The sequence below is a fragment of the Asterias rubens genome, chromosome 17, assembly GCF_902459465.1.
Source record: "Asterias rubens chromosome 17, eAstRub1.3, whole genome shotgun sequence".
Classification (NCBI taxonomy): domain Eukaryota; kingdom Metazoa; phylum Echinodermata; class Asteroidea; order Forcipulatida; family Asteriidae; genus Asterias; species Asterias rubens.
The window spans coordinates 11,226,344-11,250,165 of NC_047078.1; the positions used below are offsets into that span (position 1 = coordinate 11,226,344).

Here is a 23,822-nt window from a genome sequence, read left to right on the forward strand (position 1 = left end):
TCTCCCGAATTCTGAAATCCAAGACCTGCATGTAGTTCACAAAGAACAAAAACTACAACTCAAAGTATAGATACACATGGTGTTACCACAAATTGAATATATAATACACACTGATACCTTACCATGCAATGCCTCAAAATAAATTCATGTAACCCCTCAACAAGAGTGGCTTAAAGCCATTGGACACTTCCGGTAAACAGTATTGTCCAAAGGCCCACACTTCGTGTATCACAACTCCTGTGAAAATTTAGGCTCAATCGGTCATCGGAGTCGGGAGAAAATAACGGGAAAACCCACCCTTGTTTCCGCACGTTTCGCCGGGTCATGACATGTGTTTAAAATAAACCCGTCGAGAATCGATCATTGGTTTAATGTTTTCTCAAAAAGTAAAGCATCTCATGGAATAATATTTCAATAGAAGACTTTCACCATTACCTTCTGTAACCCCAGGTGGTAAACCCTTTAAGTTATTTGTAAATCTGTGATCTTTTATTTTTTGTTTTCTGTTCGGAAAGTGTATAATGGCTTTAATTGTGGCAAACTTGCAGTAAACATTTCTTAAAAGAATTGATCATTTGAGAATCACAAGACCAAACATCGGGCTTTGCCTGCTGTTAGTTTACTGGCCCAGTTTTAAAATCACCGACCTTGGCCCTGTGATCCAATGCAAAACTCAAGCCCTGATGTTGACAAATAATGCTCACTACAAGTAACCCTCTGTCTACGATACAGGAACGAAAGAACCATTTGCACTTCATCCATAAATTCAACTACCATCGTCAGCAGTCCGAGCCAAAGGGGAGAACAAAATATGAAATCAACCCTGGCCCTACTCCCAAGTCCATATGGAAACTATCGTCCCAAAAAAAAAAGTTTGCCATACAAAAAAATGTTATGTTAATTTTATTAGCAGCTTGCCAGCAATTCCTTAATTCCATAGGGCTGTGACCCAAATCTCTGTCGGAGTGTTGGTGTATTACTGTATGAGTTTACCCCTTGAGAAAAAAAACAGCCCAAGTCACCTGGAAAATCACTGCATTGGAATGATACCTTAAAGTTGCATGGACAGACAATTTTGGCAAGGTGATGGTAAACAAAACGATGGTAAACAAAATGGGGGTAAACAGGAGGTATATTTGTAGGGTAGGCCCTACCTACTTTCAATTAGTGGGGGATTTTACAGAGTTTCATTTCTAAAGGCAAAGTCTATGTTTTGTATAATTGGTTTTAATCCTACATAATAATAAAATAATAATATCAAAGTCTCATATATTGTATAGCGCACGTATCTACCAACAAGGTACTTACCGCGATTAGATATATTTATACAGAAAGATAGGTTATTGAAAGTTATGAATTCTAAGACCCAATTATTTAGCACCCTATAAGGGTTTAGCAGCCACAGCTGCCAGCGTGCAATGGTACTTTTCGGATGGAACGAAAAAGCACGGCGAGTGACTCAGCGTGCAATGGTACTTTTATTTGCTATCACGTGACGGACAATCCTCCAATCAAATGGCAAGGATCTGCTTGGGTGTTATATAAAGAATACTAATTTTGGTTTTACCCATACACCGATGTGTGTTGGTAAAATTCAAAATGGGTATTCCTTATACCGATGCAAATTTAATATCTACAAGTATTTTACCTTTAACATACATGTAGTTCACCCACACAAAGTTCAAGGAGAGTGACAACAAAACAAACACAGAAATTTAAGTATTTTGTTTTGGGACACACCTGTGCACAACATTGTCACTTTTCTCAACCTCAAACTTTGGCTGTTTCTCTACCAGAGACCAATTTTTGATTTTCAGACCCCACCATCGGCAGTTTTTATAGGCCATAGGCGTCTTTAATTCCCTTACCGCTGTCAAGTTCACCACTGGTCCCCATTCATCAGGCTATTGGGTGATTTATTTACAATCCGACTGGTGCTCGGTAATTATTTTCCAAGCTTGGTCTCTTGGGATTTTGTTAGCCTAAGTTTTAAGGGGCGGAAATTTACTACAATTATACTTAAATCTATAGTCCAAATTAAAGGGTTAAATTTTTTGCCCATGACATGAATCCCTACTCACTTTAAATGTATGTAAAATTTACCTTTAGAAGTTTCAGCTTTATTAGTCTTCCCGTTTTTGAGGGAAAACATGGAAATCACAGAGCAATGTTTCTGGGAGAGTCACGTAAAACCTCAACAAGTAATATTGTAAGGTAAGCTTTTGCCATCCTAATCTTAAAAGGATGTATGTTCAATGTGTTTACTCTATTTACTTTTAAAATGGGAAGTTCTTCCACACAAGATGGTCCTACATGTATGGTGGGGTGCTGTGGCCGAGGGGTCAAGCCCACTGGACTCAAGCTCTGGTGTTTCTGATCAGAGAATTCGCGCAAATTTTGGACGATACACAAAAAATATGTAGCCTATACCTTTACACTAGGGCATTTAAAACCACAAACAACAAAAAGAAAACTTTCCAAAAGACCCCCTCATTTCAACTCAGTGTTTTTTGTTGGCTAAACTTCAGAAACTTCTGTCCAGAATGCCCCCCAGTTTTGACAAAATCCTGCGGTGAACCCTGTACACTCCCCAGCCCAGATCCCGTCTCTTCCCACAATGTTATAATGTGTCGCATCACTTCACATTAAAAACCCTCAGAATGTAGCAAATCCTCAAAAGAAACAATTCAAAGAAACTCTGGAAAATAAACCCACAGTCCAAGACAGTCTTAATACTTCACCATACAGAAAAGAATAGAGTTTCTGGCAGTTAAAAGACGGTGTTAGGGGATAAGTTACTTTTATTTGTCTCCCGATACCCAGTGGACTTTCTGGCATAATCTTCAAGGGTAGTCATCCGTAGTTTAGACTAGTACTAAAGTGTTCTCACTCTGATGGGGTTAAAAAACAGTCAAACTCAGAGGAGATTAGCCTTTTCGGTTGGATTAACTTCGAAGCGAAGTAACTTCTTGTCAGTTCTAATTATTTCTATACCAGTTGGCTTTTACATGTATATCTGGAGTTTAACGGTACAGTGAGATTTGACAATTTTGCCGTCACGGTTCGGGGATGATTCGGTGGATTGGCGGGAGTTTCTGAGGAGACTTTAAGAAGCAACTTAAAGGCATGGACACTACTCAAAATGATTGTTATCATAAAAACTTGGTTGTTAACAAGCAATGGAGAGCTGTTCATTGTATAAGACATTTTGAGAAACGGCTTAAGTAACGTAGCTTTTGAGAAAGAGGTAATTTCTCACTCAAATATTAAAAGACTTCAGGCAAAAGCCCTTTTTAGGCATCTGTTCCAAAGCACACATATTTGTGCAACAAGAGTGTTTTTTCTTTCATTATCAGTTGGTAAGACACTGATCTAGAATTGCAAGGGTCGTTGGTTCGAATCCCACCCGAGTAATATGCCTGTGATATTTTTTCCACAGGACTCGGGAAAGTACTGAGAATACAGTGCTAAATGAGCATACTGTTCTTTGACAATTACAAAAGGTGTCCAGTGCCTTTAAGTGTGTCATTGTTTGAGGCTTAGGTTTAAGATGGGTGGGGATTGGCTTGACTTAAAGTTTATGAAGATCAGGGAGTTTGGAGTTGAATGGCCGTTGGGTGAAGTCGAGGGGGACTACAGGCGAGATTCTTCTGATCTTCAATAATATGGTTTCTTTTGCATCATATTTGCAGTGACATGCCACTCATAGAGCTTGGAAGAGTATTTTTTTTTTTTTTTCACAACTACATCAATATAAAACCCTTTACTGTACATGTACATGTAGCATGCTCAAGATTGCACAGTAGTGTTTTCAGAACCAAATAAACACTTATACAGAAAACAACCTTCGTGAAGGTTCAAAATATGACCATGAAAACAAAGTTTGACAAGTCAGCTGTGAACTTCTGTAGTCCTTGACAGTGACTGTTTCTAAAAAATTTAGTTGCAATTTCTATAAAAAGTAGTACAGCCAACTTAAGTCACCTATTTTGGAGGAAGAGGGGTTAGTGCTGGGTAAAGAAAGGGTTGAAAATGATAAGAAGGTAAACCCTGCTTACCTGCTGTGAGTTAAAAGATGGCTTATTGAGAAGACAATGGTTCCCTGATCTGTTGGGTTAAAAAAAAAGTAAAAGCAAATCATAAATATTAATAATAATAATGACATTTTTAAAGCGCACAAATCCATTAAAGTGCTCATGCTGCTAAATACATACAATAACGTACACATGTCATGCATGTACAATGACCAAAATTGAAACGTGAGCCTACATTGTAAACTAAAAAGAAATCCAGAACAAATACAACACAAATGCAATATCTAAGGAAATATTATCAGAAGGAGTGGTTTCTTACACTTTTTTATATTATCAACGGCTCTCCATTGCTCATTGCAAAGGTTGTATGCTTATTGCTAATATGTACTTGAGTAAATTATCAAATGTGTCCAGAGCCTTTAAAGCCATTGGACCCTTTCGGTAAACAGTATTGTCCAAGGCCCACACTTCGTGTACCACGACTTATATATAAAATAACAAACCTGTGAAAATTTAGGCTCAATCGGTCATCGGAGTCGGGAGAAAATAACGGGAAAACCCACCCTTGTTTCCCCACGTTTCGCCGTGTCATGACATGTGTTTCAAATAAATCCGGAATTTTCGCTATCGAGAATTGATATTGTTTTAATGTTTTCTCAAAAAGTAAAGCATTTCATGGAATACTATTTCAAGATAAGTCTTTCACCATTACCTTCTGTAAACTATGTGAATCATTTGTTAATCTGTGAACTTTTAACTTTGAGTCTGTACCGAAAGTGTAAAATGGCTTTAAGAAAGGCATATACTAGACATATTATTTACCAAAATATGTTTAGCAGATACCAATCAAGGTAAGCAGCTTTATATGGCCCGGCAGTCATTTTTAGCAATTCTCACTTTAGAATCTAGCACCATTTACAGTTCAATCAAGGTTAACAACAAACTCAATGACAGATCAATGGCCATTACAAGACTCAGGAATGTCACAGTTTATTTACAAAGTGGTTCTCAAGTCACAACACTGTGGCTACCTATCAAGCACTTCTAACAATAAGGTCAACCTAAGTCATATGTGAGGGCAGATTGGTCCTGAGGCTCAGTGGGATATGAAGAAACACAATCCTAATGTACTGAGGGTCAGTGGGAATTGAATATTACAATGGAAGGCCATTCATTGGGGTTGCATTTGGATCATTGGTGGCTCCACTTTCACAGAGATGCTTAAGCACAAAAAGAAGCTAAGCACAAAACAGTTTTGGTTTTACCCTAACACCGACATGTATTAAGCACTGTACACTTAGTATTTTCCTGAATTCTAACAAAAGAAATCACACGCATAAATACTTGGGTGGGATTAGTCTTTATCAAAAACTGTTTTATGCTATCAACTGCTCTCCATTGCTCATTACCAAGTAAGTATTTATGCTTACAATTGTTTTGAGTAATTACCAAAAGTGTTCAGTGCCTTTAAGCACAAAAAGAAGCCAAGAACAAAACAGTTTTGGTTACCAGAAATAGGTTACCAGCCAAACGACCATTTCAGGCCTGTACGCTTCGTTTTTGAAAGGGCAAGGGCACAAAGGCATTTTCTCCTTGTTGAAGGGCACCCTATGAGGAAATTTAAATATTCTACTGTAAGGGCACCAAAGCAATTACCAAGGGGCATGGAGGCAATCACCTACAGTATGTGCTTCCATGAAGTATCAGACCTGCCATTTCAAGTGTACAAATAGTGGCTGGTAAGATTGGGAGCCAGGGGCCGATTTCACAAAGCAATAAAATTCATCGCAAGACAAATTTTCAGTATCACCATAGTGATTTGTATTGTGACATCACGTTTTACTAAGCAACTACGATTGATTTGCAGTTACGATCAATCTTAGATCTTTGTGAAATCGGCCCCAGGTCAGAAACAGGGAAACACTGGAGTTAGACTTTTGATGAAATTCTCCTACCGAAACAGGGGAATAATAACGTAGTGTCCGAATTTGTGACTAAAGCTAGGGCTACAGCTAGATTTCTGCCTCATTATGCATTGAGGTATAGGACGTCCTTAGCAACACCCTTAGCAACAGCCATAGCCGTAGGTGGCCTCACACAGGAACTTAAGTACACTTGACCCTGATGGCGATTGGCGACCCTCTTTCCTTGACCCACATATAGAGCCACAATGGTCTCTGGTAATGTGACGACCCCTTCACTGTATGTGAGAACTTTAATGTGCAACAATGACAAGCTCCGTGGAGCAGGGCATCTGCTAGTCTTGATTCAAGTCCAATCCCCTGCAATGCCCTTCCTTGCCTCATCGTCAGAAAACTATTGGTTTGCACTCTGCTCCAACGCAGAAGCTACATTTTGTCAGTGAGGGCGCACTGGTATTTTATGTCTGTACTGTGGCTGCTAAATGTGTTGGCGTGCTAAATGTGTGTTTGTGACTTGCAAAAGAAAGGGACTTGAATCAAGTCTAGGCATCTACGGGACAAATCCCCCATAGGCGACATAGTCTCCGATGCGTCATCCTACGCACAACGCTTTCATACTCTCCGACTGACAAACATGGAATAGCCGTTTCAAATATGACTTGATGTGACTTCCACAAAGTTTAAGATTGGTTTGGGACAGAAACACAACAGGAGGAAAAGTGTATTTCTCGAAGACCTAAATCTGTAAAAAGCATCAGTTTTCTTTATCTGGTGGTACAACCTGTTGTTATGTCTCTTTTTGGAGTAAAGCTGGTATGACATTCAACACGATACAAGTCAAAATGTGTAAACATTTTTTCATTAACTTTGATTTTGGTCTTAAAAATAGTTACGGTCCAAAATTCTGTGGAGTGTCGTGGCTGAGCGGTCTAGCAGGTCTGAAACTTCATGGAGACAGTGAAGGCCATGCCCCCTAGTCATTGCCTTGGTGCCCTTGAAATGCTCAGTAGAATTGTACAATTTCCTCATAGGGTGTTCTTTACAGAGGAGAAAATACCTTGGTGCCCTTGCCCTTTCAAAAATGAAGCATATGGCTGCTATTTGATGAGCAAATAAATTTGGTTTTCAGTTTGGGTATGAAGTGACTGACATTTGCATGGAACCGTCACATAATGTAAATAATTCGTCCACGAACCTCCTTTAAAAAACACCAACAAATTATTGTCATTTAAACACTTCACAACCAAATATTTTTTAAATAGTTTGGCTTTCTCCTGAAAAAACCCCCCAACAAATCAAGCATCATCTTTCCACAACCGCCATATTGTTTCCAAACAATCAACAAACAAACCACCTCTGACCCCTGCTGACCCCCAAGTTGACCTTAGCCGACCTTAATCGACCCCTAAGAGTTACACACCAGATATTCTTGCTTGATGTGGTATCCATCAGTATAGTGCTATTTGGCTGAGGTAATGATTGATGGATACCAGTGAAGGCAGTGTAAGGGTAGATGGGTATCTGTCAAGGCTGGGAATGGTAACCGATTAATCAACATTTCAACACTAGTAGACATTTCAACTTGAAGTTTCTCCAGCTTGGAGAGGGTAAAAATAATTTATTGTTTCTATTTCATTACAATCAAAAGTGTTTAAAATACCCTCTCAACATTTGTTATTTAAAGGCACTGTGGACACTATTGATAATTACTCAAAGTAAATGTTAGCATTAAAACTTTAACGAGCAATGGAGAACTGTTGATAGTATAAAACATTGTGAGAAACGGCTCCCTCTAAAGTAACTTAGTTTTCGAGGAAGAAGTAATTTCTCACTCAAATATTTGAATTGAATTCGAGCATCTGAAAGCACACAACTTGTGCGACAAGGCTGTTTTTTCTTCTATTATTCTCTCGCAACTTCGACAACCAATGGAGCTCACATTTTCACATATGTTGAGATACACCAAGTGAGAAGACTGGTCTTTGAGAATTGACAAAGGTGTCCACTTCATATCCTTGTTAGAAAAAACATTTTTTTTTTTAAAACAGTTTGGCTTTCTCCTGAAGACGAGCAGAGTGTACCGTTTGAAACTGGCTCTTTTCAGAACCAACACTCCCTGAAAAGAGAATTATTACACGCAAGTTAACTGTTATTTATGTTTATTCCTAGTATGGGTTTGAGAAGAAACAAAAATTACTGGAACGGGGACTTGGAGCAGACTTGAACCAACGACCTCCAGGTTTTGAACAGGGGTGCAATTCAGAAGCCATACAACTTCTCAAGTTGAAGGGATCACCCCCAAGTTTATGATACAATAAGGGAAGCGGCAGCCACCACATCACTTTATGGGGGGCGCAACTTTTTTATACAAAATATCAAGTAATAAACCACAAGGGAAACTGACTGGGTAAGAACTTTTTTTTTCAGTAACAGAATGCACTTCCATTGAAAAATCTTCTTGAAAAACTTGTGAAAAACTTCCAATGCCAAGACCAGGGGCAAGAAAGGCCACGGCTACATGTAATTCCAGGGCTGGAAAGGAAACATCGCCCTTTTTGCCCCACTACTAATTCACAAAATCTCCAAATACAAATCAAATTTAAATATACAAATTTCATCAACTAAAAACACCACAGTGTCATAGAAATTACCAAATTGAAATGAAACATTGAGTCAGTTAGGAAAAAAGAAATTGAGCGCATACAATACACCGACACAGTGAAGTCCGGTACCAAGACACTTCACAGCATCTCGCAAACAGCCACTAGCTTACCGACTATAATCATGCATGTAACTAATTCTGACCTGCTGTGATTCTAGCTAGAGCTACGTGTAAATGTACAAGTCGGCTTTGACCAAAGGAACTGACCGATGACCGCCTGCTGCTTTTCCACTTGTTCACTGGACTTGGACCTCAAGTCCACCCCATAATGAGTTATTTATGCCCAGAGGATACTAGCGCTGGAACTGACTGTGTGGAATGCAAATATGATTCCTCAAAATAGATTTATAAAAATATAAACAAATTAAATAAATAAATGGGGGGAAAAAATAATAAATAAATTACATTTAAAAATCAGCTATGAAACAAATAATAAACAAATCAGTAGGCCTAGTAATAAAAAAAAATTACGGTTTCCCAACCAATTTTAAGAAATCCATTCAATATGAGAACTATTTCAAATTGAGAAAGATTTCTGCAAGAAACATTTCTCATGTTGTGTTTTCCAGTTATGGACTATTCATTCTGCGCGGACATAACTGCTCCTGATTTTCTCAAACACTAACCACTTTTTGAAATGAAATTTTCACAGGTTAGTAAGGTAGGCCTATACTTTGCCTTTAAACGTGTTAAAGGCACACTTTTTGCATAAAGAATGTAGTTTTTGATAAAGAGGTAATTTCTCACTGAATGTTTGGAATCTTTTCAGGCAGATGGAAGCACACAAATTTGTGCAACATGGGTATTAATTATTCTCTTGCAACTTCGATGACTAATTGAGCCAAAATTCTTATAGACTTGTCATTTTATCCATGTTGGGATACATTAAGTGAGTATACTAGTCTTTGAAAAGAGTGTCCAGCATGTCTGTTTAGTGCCTTTAACACTTATTGACTGTTTAGCCAGGCTTGACAAAGGGCAAAATCAAAACTGAACTTATATTACATTTTCTTTGTGGTCCTACTTTCCCAGCAAGGGCCTATAGTTTTCCTGCCACAATTCCCAGATGCATTATGAGTCAGGCACTTCAAAAATACCAGTCCTCTAACCACCATGAAAAATAATTGCCATAATTACCAAATATTTCACAAATTTCAACTCGAATACTTTTTTCTTCACGCTTCTACTTCTGAAGTGTGGTGGATGTTTATCCCATTGATACAATGTACATGAAAGAGAGTGGAGAACACCTGCAGTCTAATTGTACACATTATGACATTTTGCCCTTCTGTTTCCAGTGGGAAAACAAGGCCAAGTTTCTCTGTTTTTGTTTTCTTCTCGTTTTAAAATTAACAATATCAATTGTGGCTTCTTACATATAGTACTCAAATCCGTCACGAACAAAGATACTGACAAAATAGGGAGACTGCCGACCAACACTAGGGCTAGATGGATAACTCAGTTGATAGATCACTGATCGTTATTCCTACGCAGACATGACTGCTCCAGAATTTCTGGACTTCTCATAAATGCTACTTTAAAATTATATTTTCACAGGTTAGTTTTATTGTATACATCTACATTTATATTTTGGTCATGACATGAGTTCCTATTTACTCACTATGAATGACAATGTATGTAATATAATTTACCTGTATAGAGATTTTCAGTCGCCAAGTTTGTGAGAAAGAAAAGAAGAGGAGGGTTTTTAGGAGAGTCGCGTAAATCTGTTATGCTAATATGCTAAAATAATTAGCTGAGACAAACATTAAAATCCTGAAAACTACAGCACACAAGCAAGTAAAATTTCTAATCATTATCTTTAAACCGAGTAAGTTTAAAATAAAGTTTTGGAAGTTTGTGTTTTGTGTCTTACAATATCACCCAAACAATTTAAGAAAAGAGCAAGTTACCATGTACATCTAGCGTTCGATATTTCAAACCAATTGAAAAACAAACTATTTGTTTGAAACAGTAATTGTCAGCTTCTTCCTAGGAGGGCATAAGGTTACAAAGTCTGATGCCTCGTCTCCCACTGTGCAAACATACAGGTAATTACAAAAACCAATATGGGGAGTTACTGTTACAATTGGACTAATGGCACCCGACTGAGCCGAGTTAGGAACCACCCAATAGGAAGGCCGGTAGAGTGGTTGGTCGAGGGGGCCCTTTCCATGGGTGCGACAAGCGTTGGGAAGATTACGGCAAACATTGGAGTAATGCATGTGCGAATGAAAAATGAGGTGGAGATACGAAACGGGAGGTCTGGGTCATTGTGGGGTTTCAGACCATCATGATGGATTTGCAGACTTTAAAGGGAACAAACATGTGATGAATACTTTCCAAATGCTTGGGACCTTAAAAGCAAGACGGTTCTTTTCAGAACTGAGAAGTCTCCCGAATTCCAAAGAAATCTACTCCACGCTAGTAGATTTTATAAATATAGACGATGTGGCCTCTGACATCACTCTAAAACCAAACATGATTCGCGTGCATGCCGCCGGCCACAACCTTTGTGTTTTGGCAGCCAGCAAGATAGTACACAAAATCTTACCATGACAACGCGTCTTTTTACCCGGCAAAACATGTATGACAGTGTTTTGTCAACAGAGGGTGGTTTGAATGTAATAGAGGTCACATCGTCTATAGCAAGACAGTTCTCTAAAGAACAAAATCTACCTGGCAAGTAGATACACACATGGTGTTACTGCAGACCAAAAATATATTAATACCTCACCATGCAATGCCTCAAATCCCGTATCCTATGGTGATCTTGTAACAGATGTTCTGGAGTGGGAATATGAGACGTTGATCCTACATGGAAGGGACAATTTCTCTCACCTATTGGCCTGGGATTTAGTCTTCCAAAGACTTGGCACAATTATTAGAAGTCGCTCGGAATATTCACAAAAGAAATACTGTTTATTTTCAACACAAATGTCTGCTGTACACTGTAAAATATTTTCAAAGCCATTTTTTTTTTTTTTAATTCAATTTTTGTCATCCTCCTATGAATATGTAAATGTGTACAACAGTACCATGTACATAGGCCTACACACCTAAATAAAAATATTGTGCAAAACTAATTTCAGAAGGTGGTCGCGTTTTTGAGATAAAGCCGAAACTCCAGAGAAAATATGTACCCGCAGAAAGATGATGGGAAGACACGATCTGCAAAATGCGATTCACAGAGCACTGTTTTCAGGACAGTCATGTAAATCCCTTGTACATAATTGATAGAGTAAGTTTCGCTGTCTCAGTCTCACTGAGAAAAAAAATTATTTTTGGTAACTCCAGCACCTCAGCAAATAATATTTTAAGGGAAGCTTTCTACCAGCATTATCTTTAAACAGTGTAAGTTTATTGTAAATCTGTAGACATTTGTGTTTTATGTCTTAGAAAAACAGGCCTGGAATTGTATGCAGGCCACGAAGACCATGGCCTCCGTTGCCCCTGGTCTTGGCTTGGTGCCCCTTCCACAGTTTCCCATTGCCTTCAAAGGTATTCCAGTGGAAGTGCCCTTTGCACACTGAAAAGTGCCTTGCCCTTTCAAAAAAGAAATTCCAGGCGTGCAAAAAGTGCCCAAATCCAAAGGACAATGTACCACTTCTACTTTACAAACAGCTTTCCCAAAGTGCCAAGTTTAAGGAGCCTCCAAAACTTGTTGCCAAACATCAGCACCTGACGCCACTTCTCATCTCTCCAAACTGACGTCTTTATAAGCCAGAATATTGCAAGCAACCAACATTTAATTACAAACAGACCTCTAGAGCAAAACCCCGAACCGCATTCTCCCATAGTTTATACTCTCATTACAAAATCTGACATACTTCAGTTCTAACGACCCCGGTTCTCATAGATTGGATTTCCACTTTGGATTTATGGCACTACAGTCTGACATGTTTTCACGAAAGCAAAAGTCATTTACCTGCGCCTGACTTCTAAAAAAAAAAAAAAAATGAAAAAAAAAAGGGATGAAAAAAAAATCCCTAACGGAATAACTCCAACTGGTAAACCTGAACCGTTTATCAATCAACCATCAAATTCCAGTCGCGATATGACAATTAACATATCCCCAGATGTGAACAGGCATTCCTAGGGATACAGTATCAACAAAGAAAGAAAAGAAAGACCAGAAAAAAAGTACGTTGAAAAAGGTAACTTAAGAACAACATATTTTCCTTCTTTAATTACCGCAATCATTATTGGATAGAGTTTCACGCTGACTTGGGGATCGGTGTTCGAAGTCTACGATTGCGATCTGGACAACAATTTGACAGTTTTCGGTTTCGGATTTTCAGAATTTCTGATGGAAACTTCGGTCAAAGGGCACTGGTTAAGATCCAAAAATTTGGAAATATCAGGTCTTGAAATAACTCACAGCAACCACAGCAGTTGGGCGATATCTCATAAATGTTGCGACAATTTAGTTTTATTGTATATTCATAAATACCTCAGACAGTTTCAATATTCCTATTGGTGGAGAGCGCGTCATGTGGGTGTGTATAAACCTTTGTTTATGACCAGTAAAAAGTGTTGAAACATGGGCGTGACACGCAAGCTTGCACCTGTTCTTATTAAGACAGTTTCTTCATTCCTATTGGTCGAGAGCAACGGCTGAAACAGTTGTGCCACATCACGCGATACGCGCGACGCGCACAGCATTCCCTTATAAGGAGTTGTTTACCCGAGGGCGGCGGAGGGCTTTACCATTTCATAGCTGGAGGGGTGTTGTGTTGAAAGAAATCATTTAACAATTATAATTTTTGCATTTATTTTCAAAAAGTGTTGATGTCTTTGACCGAAAAGGTATTTATGAATGGGAATCAAAGTGTGTTGAATCGGTTTTCAACTAGTGGTTTAAACCCGCCGAGGCCTGGTTCTTGATAATTTACCTCGACTTTTGTCTCGGTAAAATTCTCAAGAACCAGGCCTCGTTGGGATTAAACCACTAGTTGAAAACCTCTTCACCACACATTGATTCCCTTATTTCTAACATTTAAACAGGATTAACACAACCAAACACTTCCAAAAACCAACGGTACAATTTGCCTTTAAATTCCATACCTGGATTGGGAAGTGGATATAAAACAACAAATTTCAAAGAGAAATAGGAACGACTGGAAAAAATAAAAATGCTGTCACGTATGAGGCTGCTGCCATGGTAGCCAGATCGCAGACAAAACATCTAATCAGTGAAATAGGTAATTAATGATCACATATGCCACATAGAATCATGGGACATGGCTAGACGTAGATAGACGTGGCTCCTGCTTCCCTCTGGTGCCCATTGTGACCATTACCATCAATCACATTCTGTGAATTGTCCTGGGAAGGAGACTGACCCAGATCAACCTCGTTCCCAGAGGTGTACGTTCTCACTGCGATGTTCCCCCCAGAATGCCTTTACTCGATCGTAACAATAATATACAGTTGTAGAGTTTTTGACTGGTACCCCTGAACAACGATTTTGACAAACATAGGGCTAGATAGTTCAGTTGGTGGAGCACCTGCATTTTAATTCAAAAGTTGTTGGTTCAAATCCCGCTTGAGTCAATTTGTCTTTACTCAACCCAAGTTCCCCAAGATGTTTTTTTTTTTTTTTTTTTTAACAGAGTGCCCCATGAAAAAAAACAAGCATAATATCCCATAGGAATAGCTAAGTGCTTATTTCAACAGACCATCCCACGATAAAGAAAAGAAAGGGAAAAAATGGTTGTTGGACTATGCCTCACTCACTAGAAAGTGATGTGAGACACAACAACTAGCATCACACTGCAGTCATAATTGCTGTAAAACAGGACGATACTAAACACTATGTAATGGTTTACAAGGTGATGTGGCACAATATGCAGCCAACTAAACCAGGACAGTTGAAAACACCAGATTGTTTTTACACACAATGGGAGGCCTCCATTTCATATCAGAATTGGGACTAAAAACCAAATGCACATAGCGCCCATGGCAGGGACTTGAACCTGTGTCCAAGAGGTAGAAAGCGAGGAAAGAAACCTAACCGCCCTAAACAAATTTTTCACAGAAAATCTTCTGAAATTGTTGGTCTTCTGGCCACACATCAGGCAATACAACAAGGTAAAGGCAAACACACTGATGATGGTAAGGAACTACAGAGATGTGGTAAACAGGGGGTCAGTATGAATCTGATTTTTTATAAGTCATCATTTGAAAAGAAAAAAAATAGTACATCTGTCATTTGCAGTCCAGAAATCTCCACAGTGCATCACCATAAATCAAAAGCCGATTCATCTGGTGACCTCAGCATTGACCCCAGAGGTCACGGAGGTCAAGGAAAGCCATAATATTTAAGTCCCCAGCTTCCGAAGTGGATTTAATGTGAATAAGATTTAGAGAAGAGGGGGGGGGGGTGGAGAAAAAAAATGAGGAGGGACGTCTGCCAAAATGTGTTTAAACCATAAAATGGAAAGCGGTTGCCTTTAGTAGATGCAGAGTTGAGACCAAATGAATTCCCTCGTCACAAAAAAAAATTGCACGGAGAAGACATTCTGACTGACATCTCTCTACTTCCGCCCCTACTTTCACCTCCCAAGCCCCCCCCCCCCAACTCCAAATAAGAGTTTGTTTACAAAAACCATCAGGTGAGGAATTGCCGATGAACACCTGAGCTTGTCAAAGTTAATGACTTCTTTATTTTCATTTAAACTGTTATTTCCAAGCCGATATTTTTCCAACGTGATAAAGGTATGACACGAAGGTGTCGTTGGGACGGAGTTTAGACGATTAATGATCGGCTCCCGTGGTGTGTTATGGGATAGGAATGCTGCACCTGGCTGAATTACGATTTGTGTTGACAATTCGTAAATGATATATTATTTTTAGAATGGGGCTGTCAGTTTGGACCCGCTTTGCATAATTCAAAGTTGAGGTCCTGTGCCTGGGTCACACAGTAACGATTTGCACTGTGACTCTATTTATTCCATGTACATTCACACTTCATTGTCCAAGCACTGTAAGTCTTGGCACCAAGACATCAGTGATCTTGGGTGGATTTCACAAAGGTAGTCCTAACTTAGGACTAGTCCTAGGCAATGCTAAGAGATAGAACCAGTCCTAAGTTAGGATGAGTTACTGGTCCTAACTTAGGACTGGTCCTATCTCTTAGCATTGCTTAGAACTAGTCCTAAGTTAGGACTACCTTTGTGAAATCCACACCAGGACCCAACTTCATGGCTCTGCTTAAATACTATAAGCAAAGAAACAGCGCTTGCGGAGGCAGGAAATTCAGTGCTTACGTCAACCGTATTTCATGGGTTAGCAGTGAATTTTGGCTTGTGCACCTTCGTACTCCTCATGACAAGGCAATCAACGCTTACACAGCTAGTGCAGATATTTGTTGTGAAAATCAAAGAAAATTGCTGAACACAGGCCTGATACTTCAAGGAGGCAACGAAGGCGATTGCCTCTGTGCCCTCTGGTCATTTCCTTGGTGCCCTTAAAATGCTTTAAAGGCAGTGGACACTATTGGTAACTACTCAAAATATTTATCATCATAAAACCTTTCTTGATTACGAGTAATGGGGAGAGATGGATGGTATAAAACATTGTGAGAAACAGCTCCCTCTGAAGTGACATAGTTTTTGAGAAAGAAGTAATATTCCACTAATTTGATTTGAGGTCTCGAAATCAAGCATCAGAAAGCACACAACTTCATGTGACAAGGGTGTTTTTTTCTTTCATGATTATCTCGCAAATTCAACAACCGATTGAGCTCAAATTTTCACAGGTTTGTTATTTTATGCATATGTCGAGATACACCAACTGTGAAGACTAGTCTTTGACAATTACCAATAGTGTCCACTGTCTTTAACAGTATGAATTTACATTTTCCTCATAGGGTGCCCTTTACCAAAGAGAAAATGTCTTGGTGACATTGCCCTAGCAAAGCATACAGGCCTATGAACTCCATCGTTTACTACAAAAGATATATAGGGCGCTAGGTAGAACGACTGAAGATTTTGAGAAAAAAATAAGGAGTACAGCGCACCGGTTATGGATCTAATCATGTCCAAATATGACCATCTGTCAACGATGTACAAAATGGCCGAAAAGTCCACCTGAATATATGTGTATCAGTCAGCAACAGAGGCAAATACAGGGAAGCATTCCAAGCAAATGAAGTTAACCTCTGCATACTGTTGCCAATACCATCCAGAAGTTAAAACAATTACCTGCTCCACAATAAATAACTCAAGAATAAACAATTGGACCTGTATGCTTTGTTTTTTTTTGAAAGGGCAAGGGCACCAAGGCATTTTCTCCTTTGTAAAATGTGGAAATTGTAAATTTCTACTTGAGCCTAATTCAAGGGCACCAAGGCAATTACCATGAGGCTTGAACGCAACCGTTGCCTCCGTTAAGTATCAATCCAGAACAATGCCAGCAACTAACTTGTGAAAAGAGCACCCCCACCAAAAATGGAATGGCCAAACCGGGTCAGGGGTCAATTCCATCAAAGGAGGGTCAAGTTAGGTCATCGCTGTACATATTTCATTTCTGCCAGTGGCAGTCGATGTGCATTATTCTTACCACTGTTTCAACCACACTTGGGAAAAGTGAGTGGTGCATTAACTTTTGTAGGTTGATTGAATCATGGAACTGCTAGTATTCTGTCAAGCCGCTGAAAGTGTTTTGTTGCTTGAACTTGTGTACTTGGGATAGATTTAACAAAGAGTTAAGACTAGTCTTATCTTGAGTTAGGGCAAGTCCTAACTCTTTGTGAAATCAACCCCTGGTCACTCCCTATGTGTGAAATATTAATGTCTCACCCCTGAAGAATGTGACAATTGTTGTGCATTTATGATTGAAAAACTTGTGTACATTGATTGAACAATGGAGTTGCTAGTCTTCTGTCAAGCAGCTGGCTATACTTTTGCTGTGTTTTGTTACTTGAACTTGTGTACCTACCGCTCACTTTGTAAAATAGTTGATGTATTACCACTGAAGAAGAATGTGACAATTGTGCATTTGGGTAATTCAACCACTAGTCTTTTCTCAAGTCAATGTTTACAAGTTTGTTACTCTAGGTTGTTGAAGTGTTACTAACTGAAGTTCTCAAAAGATTTTTTACAAGTTAGTATATATTTCTGGTATAATCGAAACCAAGGATGCCTCAGAAGTTTACTTAATCACTGTAGCACACAAGAATTAAGCCAGTGGGAAAACCTGTAAACAAGGGTGCTTGCTACATGTATGTAAACCAGCCATTGGAGTCACAAGAAAACAGTGCAAAACCAATGCAGGCCTGTATGCTTCATTTTTGAAAAGGCAAGGGCACCAAGGCAATGGCAAGGGGCAACGGAGGCAATCGCCTCCATTGCCTCCGTGAAGTATCAGGCCTGCAATGTGTTTTCAAACATCGGTTTCTGGACTCGAAATATCATTCAAAACTAGTTGGTTTACTAATTTCTCAAAAACCTAAGAAATCAGAGCAAAAATATTTCAAGATCATCTTACCCTAAGCCGCAAACAAAAACGTAAGTTATGTGCAAATCTGTGAACAATTAACTTTTTACTCTTACCATTGTTGAAGGTATACACTTTATTAAAGGCACTGGACCCGTTTGGTAATTGTCAAAGACCAGTCACACTTGGTGTATCCCATCATAAGCATAGAATAACAGGCCTGTGAAAATTTGGGCCCAATTGGTCAATGAAGTTGCGAGAAACGGAAAAAAGACTTCTAGCTAGAAGTCTTTTGTTATTTTAGAGAGAAATTACCTCTTTCGCAAAAACTATGTTACTTCAGAGTGAGTTGTTTCTCGCAATGTTTTATACTATCAACAGCTCTCCAATGCTCGTTACTAAGTCAGTTTTTAAGTTAATATTTGTTTTGAGTAATTACCAAACCTTTAAATGCTTTGAAAGGTTTGGCAATAACCCTGAACAAATTTGTGTAAATTTTGTGTGAAAATCTCCTTGTTATAAAGATGATAACAGTACATTATTTAGATTTTTTGGTAGGTTGCTGCTACAAGTATTGGGAAATGTTTCTGTACTTGTATCATATTCACTGTACTGTAAATTGTCAACAATGTTGTAGTCAAATGGTATTGTTTTTATAAGGAAGGATTTGAACACGGTAATACGGTTGTTTCGGGGCGGTAGCTATCAAATGGTACAATAAGCAGTTTCAGCAATGACCTCAGATCCCTAATTAGCAAATTGTCTTCCTATTTTTTTATGAAAGGATTTGCCTAATTGTGTCTGCAGTATAAACTAATTTGTTTTTGTACATTACCTGCCTGAAATTTTTATTGGCAAGCTGAACCTTTTGTTTTTTTTCATATTCCTGCCAGTCTAGCCCTTCTCCATACTATCTACTTTAGGTTTTATTGCATTTCTTTTGTGTGTATCTCTTTTTTTATGCAATTTTTTAATATGTATCCTTTGTTACTGATCAAGTATTGTATATGGAGTTCTTTGTTTTGAAAGGCCATTTCAATTTCCCCAGTAATAATGATAATAATAATTTATTGAACTTATATTGCGCTCTCTCCAGGACCAGCCTGTTCGAGAGCGCATAACAATTTATCACAGTTCCAGTCAAAAAATTAAATTAACATTATGAACATTAATCCATCCAGTGGGGGATGATAACATTTTTATCTACATGTACACTCCATGTCGAAAACATTCTGTACAAATCCAGTACAATTATGTGTATCTAGGTTATTATGAAATTTGCCCCAAGGGCTTAACTGGAAATAGCTGTTGATTAAGCAAAACATTACCAGAGCACCAATCACACAATGTAAATTACACTTCATTTCGGCTGGTAACCCTGTCTGCTTAGCAATATTATCTGTGCTGAGCGATTGCTGGTGCTTGATGCCAATTACTATACAAAGAAACCTCAGGTCGATTTCAAAATAAGAACTAAAAAATTCAATTAATCTATTATCAAAACTTATCTATGTCACGGTTTTCAAGGACTTATTTTGTTGTGACTGTTTTCTTTGGTTTTGTTTTTGGTTAGTTGTGCCTTGAACACCCAGCTTGGTGCGTATTGCAAGTTTATATTATTAATATTTTAATAATATTTAATATATATTAATAATAATAATAATATAAAACACCTTATTGTACGTTACATTGTAACTGAACATTTTTGATGTCCCATTACCATCAAATGGAACAACGTTCTACGCAAAGCTTGAAAAAGACAATCACACCAAACTCCCCTCTCTCAAAATGAGCATGGTCCAAGCCAGTATGCCAAACTGAACGTCCCCAGGGACAGGGAACATACCATTGGTATGGAATAGGGGGGAGTTGGTAGATTCCTGAGGCTGTTGAAGAGGTTGTATAAACCAAACAGCAGTGAGATGATAATATAAATAGACTTGAAGAGACAACTTAAAGGGGATGTCCTCACCTTGCACTTCGCAGACAGAGTTCAGGTGTAATACTTAAAGGTACAATTTAGCCATCATTTGTTTTTTTTGCGAACGCAGTGCTTAATTATAGGCAAAACTATCAAGAAAGATACAAAAACAAATGACCATGGAAAGTTTTAGCTGAGAAAACAGAAGAGAAAAAAACTGTCGCTGTTTTTTCTATGAATCCATCCACGTTCAATGAGGCAACAGCGGGTGCCAACCACATCACCAGATCACTGGTCATATTGAGGGAGCAAACAAAGGGACACCAGGGAAGCTTTATAAAGTCGCCTTCGCCTTAAATTTTGTGTATGTATTTTTTATAAACTTCTAATCAACAAGTGCATTTCAGAGTAATTAAGTTTGCACTGATGCTTAGGCCTACCACAATTTACTTACTATCTTTACAAAAAGTATGCTTGTGAAGAAAAATATTACACAATTACTTTTTGGTGTGATTACCAAGGTACGACCCCCCCCCCCCTGGCCATTGCCTTGGTGCCCCTTCAAATGTTACAAACCCTCCACCTCCACATATCTTTAGAATAAAAACTACTTCCATTACAAGAAAAAAGCACCAAAACTACAAACTTGTACACTTACCTTTAAATTTAAAAGTGGTGGGAGAGTAATGTTGACAAATACCACAAAAACCAGTAAATGAGAAAAATTGCAGTAACCATGGAGAGCGCCCTCTGTTGGCAGCCTTCTTCAATTTAATATCAAAGTAAGCAAACCAAGGTTGCTTGGTACAAACTTTACACTGCTAAATGCAACAAAATTTCGAGGCAAATTTGTGTGGATCATTCTATTCTACTTTTAAAACATCTTTCCAATCATATGCATTTTATAACAAACGGTAACATACGCTTTTATAGACCAACTCGTCCGATCCAAGGCAACGTGTTCCTTTAAATAGTCTTGTGGATTTCCCCAAAATTTGAGCCCTGCCAATTGGTTCTCACACAGGGTATGCTCAGTGCCAATGCTGGTGTAAACCAGTTCACTTCACAATACAGCAGAATCATTGGTTTTTGTTTGCATATTGCTGCACTTAACATGTAGCAGACGTTTAAATTTCAACTTTGTTGCAAGTTGATACAATTATAACTGGTTACCTATAAATTGCCCTGTGTGGTATGGCCCTACTGGTCACTGTCACTTCAACTTTTACAAAGTTTTTGATTCCTTCTCAAAATCTTCTATTGGATCTACTTACGTACATGAAATGAGTTAGTCTCCCCTCCAGCCTGTAGGCTACTGCCTCCTGAATAAAGCAGTCATTGTCGTTTCTCCAAATAACAGATCAGATAAGGTAAACTCCAGCACTAGTCACCCTGCTGCAATAAACAAAACAAAAATAGATTCGTTAAAAACATTTTGGTTGATGAGCAGTTTGTAACAGCAAAACAATTTTTCCAAAAAATTAATCATGTCCAGCCACACACGTTTTGTTACAAAGACACCAAATGAACAGATAAATATTGAGCAACTCTCAAAGAGATTTTGAGAAACCTTAAATCAAGATAAAGCCTGAAAAATCATACACCTGGGCCCAATTTCATAGAGCTGCTTTAAAGCAGAAACTACCGAGTTTTTTTTAACAACTTTCTGCTCATCAGAAATGAGCAGAACACCAGTCACAAGTTGTGCAGTGACATTGTACAATGTAGTTTGCCCTGTAACTTTTTTTTTCTGGTACAGTAAGCATCATGTTGTGCTTTAGCTGCTTTTTGAGATTCCATGCAGCTGTACGAAACTAGGCCTTGCTTTTTATTTTAGCCACACTTGCTAAAGGAAGCGCACCACGATTTTGATTGACATATTACACACATAGAGAGGCAATGTTTATCAACATTATCAAGCTACAGTAGTGGTATCATAAAGTCTCAAATGAGTGGCTGAATAATGGCAATAGACATTGATAGAGCAAGGGTGACCATGAGCCTGTGTGGCCTAAGGCTCTGCTGTCCATGATTGGACAGGGGTCCAATGTCATAGAACTGCTTAAAGGCAGCGGACACAATTGGTAATTACTCAAAGTAGTTATTAGCATAAAACCTTACTTGGTAACCAGTAATGGGGAAAGGTTGATAGTTTAAAACATTGTGAGAAACAGCTCCCTCTGAAGTGACGTAGTTTTTCGAGAGAGAAGTTATTTTCCACGAATTTGATTATGAGACCTCAGAGTTAGATTTTGAGGTCTCCAAATCAAGCATCTGACAAGGGTGTTTTTTCTTTCATAGTTATCTCGCAACTTCGATGACCAATTGAGCTCAAATTTCCACAGGTTTGTTATTTTATGCATTAGTTGAGATACACCAAGTGAGTAGGCTGGTCTTGGACAATTACCAATAGTGTCCTGTGTCTTTGAGCAGAAAGCTATTCTGTAAGAAATTCTTGCTTAGCAGAAATAGGCAGTGTATCAGTAAAGAGATGTGACATGGTAATGTTACTCCGGTAAGCACAATTTTGTTGTGCTTACATGTCGCTTAGTCTGTGCTTAAGCAGCTCTTTGAAAGTGGGCCCTGGTCAACTGTTGCAAGGCCTTGTTTCACAAATACATGACCTTAACTCCGTTACATTTTCATGCAAAATTTTTTTTATTTTTATAAAACTTGTTTCTATAACTCTGCTGTTTTAAGTGAGGTTTGAGGCTATGTATGGTATGAAAGAGAGGTTTTTATACCACAGCAATGACCCTGCCGGCTTTAAATGGGCATTTAAGAACACGTCGCCACTCTGTTATTCCCTGACTGGTCCTCAAAATTAGGACCACTGTTAAAGGAGAATGCTGATGCGGCCCTACTTTAATAACGGACCGGGTCTTCACGTTAACGCTCGTGGGGGACGGAGCGCCGCTGGCCCCCACGAGCCACCTCTCCGACGAGTGTAACGTCCCAAACTTCACAATTGAAAGACGAAGAAGATGCAGCAGGGTCCTGTCTATCCCCTTCCATGTCACCATCTCCTAATTTATAGTCAGAGACCATTTCCCAAAACACGATACCTGTCATAACAGGGGAATTCCAGCGTATGAAATGACCAAAAATGTTTACACCAAATGTTGGCCCAACTAGAGGTACAGGGGGCCAGATGGTGCAACTTCCCCACGTGGATTTCATTTCATACCAGAGTCGCAAGCAATTCCACTCCGTTTCCAAATTGACAGACAGGCAACTTGGAAACCCTTGGTTAAACAAACTGCAGGTGTAAAAAGGGGGTTTGCAAAGAGAAGGAGAGATGCCAGACTTGTCAAGTTTGTTTGTGTAGTGGATGAGATATATCTTTGTGAAGTTTATGAACGGAGAGCTTTTCAACAAGAAGCCATGTGCCAGGGTTTGGTAGGAGAAGCATTGATGATTGTTGTACTCTGTCCTGGATGTTTACGATACGAGTGATTTACGACCGCGATGGGAGATTTGACGAATGCCGGAGAGGGAAGATGGAGGATGACGGAATGTAGCGATGGTCTTTGTCTCTTAGGAGGAGGGAGGGAGGATCGACAAAGATGTGGAAAGTTTCTTTGTCCTGAAAGGCATCCTCCATCCAGTCTTGTTCGTGTTTACATACATCTTAGGAAAATATTTGTTCTGAAAGTGACAGAAGTGTTTACATCGACTTGTACATGCAGACTCTAATTACGTCAACAACATCTTTGTTTGTGATGTTTTGGATGAAGCTTTGAATGGTGTGGAAGACATGACAAAGTTTTCCCCTGACATGCCTGAAAATGCAGAGAGTATACTCAGCAGAAAGTTATTAAGCAATATATTTTTGTTTAAGG

At 38.8% G+C, this 23,822-nt stretch overlaps 1 long non-coding RNA gene across 1 annotated transcript in view; it reads right to left on the minus strand.

The window, feature by feature from the left end:
* Window positions 1–4,061: 4,061 nt before the first annotated feature.
* Window positions 4,062–23,822, minus strand: part of LOC117301280 — a 29,223-nt gene continuing 9,462 nt past the window's right edge. Inside the window, exons 2-3 of the long non-coding RNA XR_004520278.1 lie at window positions 21,259–21,375; window positions 4,062–4,107 (exon numbers count right to left, since the gene is read on the minus strand). This is a non-coding gene — a long non-coding RNA (uncharacterized LOC117301280). The remainder of the gene's footprint in view (window positions 4,108–21,258; window positions 21,376–23,822) is intronic.